At 38.7% G+C, this 7,612-nt stretch overlaps 1 protein-coding gene across 3 annotated transcripts in view; it reads right to left on the reverse strand.

Annotated features, from left to right (window-relative positions):
- Xrcc4 (X-ray repair complementing defective repair in Chinese hamster cells 4) overlaps positions 1 to 7,592 on the reverse strand; it is a 240,695-nt gene extending 233,103 nt beyond the window's left edge. The window contains exon 1 of one of the 3 annotated variants that reach the window (NM_028012.4): positions 7,481 to 7,592. The gene's annotated coding sequence lies outside the window, so the exon portion shown is untranslated. The other 2 variants (XM_006517041.4, XM_006517043.4) reach the window with 2 other exon arrangements.
- Positions 7,593 to 7,612: the final 20 nt, after the last annotated feature.

The raw sequence follows: 7,612 nt of genomic DNA on the forward strand, positions 1-7,612 counted from the left end.
ATTCTAGAGATAGAAATCCTAGGAAAGAAAGCAAGAACCACAGATGTGAGCATCAGCAACAGAATACAAGAGATGGAAGAGAGAATAGCAGGTGCAGAAGATTCCATAGAAAACATAGACACAACAATCAAGGAAAATGCAAAATGCAAAAAGATCCTAACTCAAAACATCCAGGAAATCCAGGACACAATGAGAAGACCAAACCTATAGATAATAGGTATAGATGAGAATGAAGATTTTCAACATACAGGGCCAGTAAATATCTTCAACAAAATCATAGAAAAAAAATTCCCTAAACTAAAGAAAGAGGTGACCATTAACATACAAGAAGCCTACAGAACTTCAAATAGACTGGACCAGAAAAGAAATTTCTCCCGACACATAATAATCAGAACAACAATGCACTAACTAAAGATAGAATATTAAAAGCAGTAAGGGGAAAAGGTCAAGTAACATATAAAGGCAGGCCTATTAGAATTACACCAGACATCTCACAGAGACTATGAAAGCCAGAAGATCCTGGACAGATGTTATACAGACCATTAGAGAACATAAATGACAGCCCAGTCTACTATACCCAACAAAACTCTCAATTACCATAAATGGAGAAACCAAAGTATTCCATGATAAAACCAAATTCACACAATATCTTTCCACGAATCCAGCCCTTCAAAGGATAATAAAGGGAAAACTCCAACACAGGGAGGGAAATTATGCCCTAGAAAAAGCAAAAAAGTAATCCTTTAACAAATAAGGTACAATATGTAAAACATATGAAACTGAAGAAGAATGAAGACCAAAGTGTGGACACTTTGCTCATTCATAGAATTGGAAACAATCACCCATGGAAGGAGTTACAGAGACAAAGTTTGGAGCTGAGACAAAAGGATGGTCCATCTAGAGACTGCCATATCCAGGGATCCATCCCATAATTAGCCTCCAAGCGATGACACCATTGCATACACTAGCAAGCCTTTGTTGCAAGGACGGTGATATAGCTGTCCCTTGTGAGACTAGGCTGGGGCCTAGCAAACACAGAAGTGGATGCTCACAGTCAACTATTGGATGGATCACAGGGCCCCCAATGGAGGAGCTAGAGAAAGTATCCAAGGAGCTAAAGCGATCTGCAACCCTATCGGAGGAACAACATTATGAACTAACCAGTACCCCAGAGCTCTTGACTCTAGCTGCATATGTATCAAAAGATGGCCTAGTCGGCCATCACTGGAAAGAGAGGCCCATTGGTCAGGCAAACGTTATATGCCCCAGTACAGGGGAATGCCAGGGCCAAAAAATGGGAATGGGTGGGTAGGGGAGTGGGGGTGGGGGGGTGGTTGGGATAGCATTGTAAATGTAATTGAAGAAAATACGTAATAAAAAAAAAAAAAAACCTAAATCAAGATAGTTGCAGAAACAGAATCTCTAACAACAAAAATAACAGGAAGCAACAATTACTTTTCCTTAATATCTCTTAATATCAATGACTCAATTTCCCAATAAAAAGACACACACTAACAGACTGGCTACATAAACAGGACCCAACATTTTGCTTCATACAGGACACCCACCTCAGGACAAAGACAGACACTACCTCAGAGTAAAAGGATAGAAAACAATTTTCCAAGCAAACAGTCTGAAGAAACAAGCAGGAGTACCCATTCTAATATTGAATAAAATCGACTTCCAGCCCAAAGTTATCAAAAAAGACAAGTAGGGGCACTTCATACTCATCAAAGATAAAATCTTTCAAGATGAACTCTCAATTCTGCATATTTATGCTCCTAATGCAAGGGCATCGACACTCATTAAGAGAACTTTAGTAAAGCTCAAAGCACACAATGCACCACACACAATAATAGTGGGAGACTTCAACGCCATACTCTCATCAATGGACAGATCCTGAAAACAGAAACTAAACAGACACATTGAAACTAACAGGAGTTATGAAACAAATGAATTTAACAGATATCTACAGAACATTTTATCCTAAAACAAAAAGATACCATCTTCTCAGCACCTCACGATACATTCTCCAAAATTGACCATATAATTGGTCACAAAACAGGTCTTAACATGTACAAAAATATTGAAATTATCCCATGCCTTCCATCAAAACACAACGGACTAAGGGTGATCTTTGATAACTACATAAATCATAGAAAGCCAACATTCAAGTGGGAGCTGAACAACAGTCTGCTCAATGATAACTTGGTCAAGTAAGAAATAAGGAAAGAGATTAAGGACTTTTTAGAGTTTAAAGAAAATGAAGCCACAACATACCCAAACTGATGGGACACCATGAAAGCAGTCCTAAGAGGAAAACTCATAGCTCTGAAAGCCGCCAAAAAGAAACTAGGGAGAGCATACACTAGCAGCTTAACAGTACAGATAAAAACTCAGGGAACAAAAGGAAGCAAATTCACCAAAGAGGAGTGGAAGGCAGGAAATAATCAAACTCAGGGCTAAAATAAACCAAGTGGAAACAAAAAGAACTGTACAAAGAATCAGCCAAACCAGGACCTGGTTCTTTGAGAAAATCAACAAGATAGATAAACCCTTAGACAGACTAACTAGAGGGCACAGGGACAGCATCCTAATCAACAAAATCAGACATGAAAAGGGAGACATAACAACAGAACCTGGAGAAATCCAAAACATCATCAGATCCTTCTACAAAAGGCTGTACTCAACAAAGCTAGAAAAAATGGGTAAAATGGACAACTTCCTAGACAGATACCAGCCACCAAAGTTAAATCAGGATCAGATTAATGTATAAACAGTCCCATTTCCCCTAAAGAAATAGAAGCAGTCATCAATATTCTCCCATCCAAAAAAAGCCCAGGACCAGATGGGTGTAGTGGAGAGTTCTATCAGACCTTCAAAAAGGACCTATTTCCAATTCTCCTCAAACTATTCCACAAAATAGAAACAGAAAGTACTCTACCCAATTCATTCTATGAAGCCACAATTACTCTGATACCTAAACCACATAAACACCCAACATAGATACAGAACTTCAGACCAATTTCCCTTAAAAATATGGATACAAAAATACAAACAGAATCCAAGAACACATCAAAAAGATCATCCCTCATGATCAAGTAAGCTTCATCCCAGGGATCCAGGGATGGTTTAATATATGAAAATCCGTTAACATAAACCACTATATAAACAAACTCAAAGACAAAAAACACATGATCATCTCGTTAGATGCTGAGAAAGCATTTAACATAATCCAAAACCCATTCAGGATAAAAGTCTTGGAAAGATTAGAAATTCAAGGCCCATAACTAACCATAATAAAAGCAGCATATATCAAACCAGTAGCCAACATCAAACTAAATGGAGAGGAACTTGAAGCAATCCCAATAAAATCAGGGACTAGAAAATGCTGCCCACTTTCTCCCTACCTATTATTCAACATTGTACTTGAAGTCCTAGCCAGAGTAATTTGACAACAAAAGGAGATCAATGGGTTAAACTTGAAAAAGAAGAAGTCAAAATATCACTATTTGCAGATAATAAGATAGTATATATAAGTGATCCTAAAAATTCAACCAGAGAACTCCTAAACCTAATAAAGAGCTTCGGTGAAGTAGCTGGATATAAAATTAACTCAAACAAATCAGTGGCCTTTCTCTACACAAAGGATAAACGGGCTGAGAAAGAAATTAGGGAAACAACACCCTTCACAATAGTCAGAAGTAATATAAAATACCTTGGCGTGACTCTAACTAAGGAGTGAAAGATCTGTATGATAAGAACTTCAAGTCTCTGAAGAAAGAAATCAAAAAAGATCTCAGAAGATGGAAAGATCTCCCATGCTCATGGATTAGAAGGATCAATATAGTGAAAATGGCTATCTTGCAGAAAGCAATCTACAGATTTAATGCAATCCCCATCAAAATTCCAACTCAATTCTTCACTGAGTTAGAAAGGGCAATTTGCTAATTCATCTGGAATAAAAAAAAAACCTAGGATAGCAAAAACTCTTTCTTCTCAAGGATAAAAGAATCTCTGGTGGAATCACCATGCCTGACCTAAAGCTGTACTACAGAGCAATTGTGATAAAAACTGCATGGTACTGGTATAGAGACAGACCAGTAGACCAATGGAATAGAATTGAAGACCCAGAAATGAACCCACACACCTATGGTCACTTGATCTTTGACAAGGAAGCTAAAACCATCCAGTGGAAAAGACACCATTTTCAACAAGAGGAGCTGACACAACTGGGGGTTATCATGTAGAAGAATGCGAATTGATCCATTCCTATCTCCTTGTACTAAGGTCAAATCTAAGTGGATCAAGGAACTCCACATAAAACCAGAGACACTGAAACTTATAGAGGAGAAAGTGGGGAGCCTTGAAAATATGGACACAGGGGCAAAATTCCTGAATAGAACAGCAATGGCTTGTGCTGTAAGATTGAGATGTAAGATTGACAAATGGGACCTCATAAAATTGCAAAGCTTCTGAAGGCCAAAGACACTGTCAATAAGACAAAAAGGCCACCAACAGATTGGGAAAGGATCTTTACCAATCCTTTATCAGATAGGGGACTAATATCCAATATATATACCTATCAAGAAGATGGACTCCAGAAAACTAAATAATCCCATTAAAAAATGGGGCACAGAGCTAAACAAAGCATTTGCAACTGAGGAATATCGAATGGCTGAGAAGTACCTGAAAAAATGTTCAACATCCTTAATTATCAGGGAAATGCAAATCAAAACAACCCTGAGATTCCACCTCACACCAGTCAGAATGGCTAAGATCAAAAATTCAGGTGACAGCAGATGCTGGTGAGGTTGTGGAGAAAGAGGAACAATTCTCCATTGCTGGTGGGATTGCAAGCTTGTATAACCACTCTGGAAATCAGTCTGGCAGTTCCTCAGAAAATTGGACATTGTACTACCGGAGGATCCCGCAATACCTCTCCTGGGCATGTTCCAACTGGAGCTGAGAGGAAAGGATGGACCATCCAGACACTGCCCCACCCAGCCGTCCATCCCATTATCAGCCACCAAATGCAGACACTATTGTACAGGGGAAACACCAGGGCCAAGAAGTGGGAGTTGGTGGATAGGAAAGCGGGGTGAGGGGTGAGGGTATATGGGACTTTCAGGATAGCATTTGAAATGTAAATGAAGTAAATACCTAATAAAAAATTGGAGGAAAAAAAAGAAACCTCAAATAATATCAGTATCAGAAATCAAAAACAAATGGGAAATGTAGAGAAAGTGGCCTGGCTGCATAAGAAACTAAATGAATTTTAAACTTTTTATTGTATAAATAGCATCTAACAATCAAACAATTTTCCATCATTAGCCCTCCACTCAAGGATGAAAATTCAATGTTCACTATAATGCTTACAATGTATCAAACAGGTTTTAATTATTTATATGTATTATGGCCTAATTTATATGTAACTATGGCCTAAGCTCAATGCACTCTTACAAAAACTATAAATTTCTCATTTTATATACAACTCTGGATTTTATGAAATGAAAATTGAAAATATTCTTCCACATTCAGAGAAGACAATAATGTCTGCATAATTGAATAACACAGTCAAGATCTTTTCTTAACAGTAAATTAACCCATGATGATTAGAAATGAAAATCACAGCAGAGCTACTAGAAGTGGAAATAAAGAAAAGGAATTTAACATGGTGATTACCATTCACTTGCAACAAAAAACACAATCAAGGATTTTGTGTGCCGAATCGCCATGCAGCTTCCCCACAGGTCACACTGGTATATTAATTTTGCTATTTTACATGGATATAATAAATTTTTTATATATGTATATGTATACACACACACACACACGTTCAACTCTACCTCCTGACACTATGTACTTCTATGGATAACTTAAGAATTGAAAAGTGTTGCCAGCAGTGGTGGTGCACGCCTTTAATCCCAGCACTTGGGAGGTACAGGCAGATGGATTTCTGAGTTCGAGGTCAGCCTGGTCTACAGAATGAGTTCTAGGACAGTCAGGGCTATACAGAGAAACCCTGTCTCGAAAAACAAAACAAAACAAAAACAAAGAACTGAAAAGTGTTAATTGCCTCTATTCTAAAGTTGAGATATATAAGAAACTATGGCCTAAATTGCCCATAAATACAACAAACCAATTACCATCTTAAACAACCTTAGCCTCTTTACTAGAGCCTGGACCAGAACCTCATACAGAAACATCAACCTGAAGTGTCAAACAGTAGGACCTAGCAATCTTTATATGAATAGAGTCAGTTATAACATCTACCAACACTTTCACTACTGTAAAACCCAAACTTACTGAGCTCAGAACATATTTTCTACGTCTACATTTGAAACATTCATGGTTAGTCAACTTAAATAGTAAGTATAACACAAAGCAATTTTGAGACTATTCAATGACAATCACTTCTCCTATTGGCCTAATCCCCAGTCCCCCATTCAAATACTCAAAGAAATCCCTTGTCCTGCAGTCTCCTGATACCACTAAGATGCAGATTCTGAACTTGAGTATTTGATCAACAGGTTTAGCAGTTGGGTATAACTGATTTTAAAAATGTAGTAATAATTTCAAATAAAATCTTGGATGACAATGCAGTAATAAACACAATCACATATAGCATAGCACTAGGTAAAAGTACTGTGTTGCCATAAGTACTAGATTCTCATGATTCAGCTAAATAATGGTTAGAAATTAACATATCACATCAGTTTCCTTCACTAAAGCTTTCTATACTTCTTCTAGGTCATTAAGTTAAAGAATGGGTAACATTCTGAATAAATACTAGAGCCATACTGACTAAAGGAAAAAAACAATTATTTAAACACACAGGATTTCCATAATTTTGATACACTTGGAAGAGTGGGGAAAGTGCCCGACTTCAGAATCATTCCAAGAATGTATATAAAATTGAACACATCAGATTACATCTTCCCCGTATCTACAAAACTCATAAAGAGAACTAGAGGTGAAATCGTTTCTCACCCACTGGTTTTATACTAGCCAAATAATCCCCTCGGGAATGGGCCGTTCCTTTCCAGTAGCTACCACAGAGTTCTTTCCCTCTCCCCACGGCCTAGAACGTCTAAGCCCCGGATGTAGAGTGTGCAAACAAGGAGGGGGCCAGCCAAGGCCAGCATTGGCTGGCGGGAGGGGCTGGTGGGTCATCACACTGGACGCAGCCTTTTAAATCCAAGTCTCCACCACAGAGCAGCTCAGCACAGTTCCAAGGAGTCCCTCACGACTGAAAATTCCACGTGACACAGAAAGAGACACTTAGGAAGGAGCCCAACAGGTGCTCACATTGGGAAAACCTTACATCTACAAAAGGCTCAGGGGGTCACAGACAGGGTAAAAAGCACGCACTGCGCAGCTTTAAAGCTAAAATCAGGGACTACAGGAGGTTGACATAGAAAGGGGGGAAAAAATGCATTGCTTCTGGAAAGACACCACAGCCACTTCCGGGCCCTACCTCTCAGTACTCCACTTCCGGTCTTCTAAAAATTGTGGACGCCAGAGATAAACCGATGCGCCCAATGAGAGAATCCGCTAATACCGTGGTTTGCGAGTCGTCGGCCAAGTCCCACCTCTTCCGGTAACAGAA

The sequence above is a fragment of the Mus musculus genome, chromosome 13 (assembly GCF_000001635.26).
Source record: "Mus musculus strain C57BL/6J chromosome 13, GRCm38.p6 C57BL/6J".
Taxonomy (NCBI): Eukaryota; Metazoa; Chordata; class Mammalia; order Rodentia; family Muridae; genus Mus; species Mus musculus.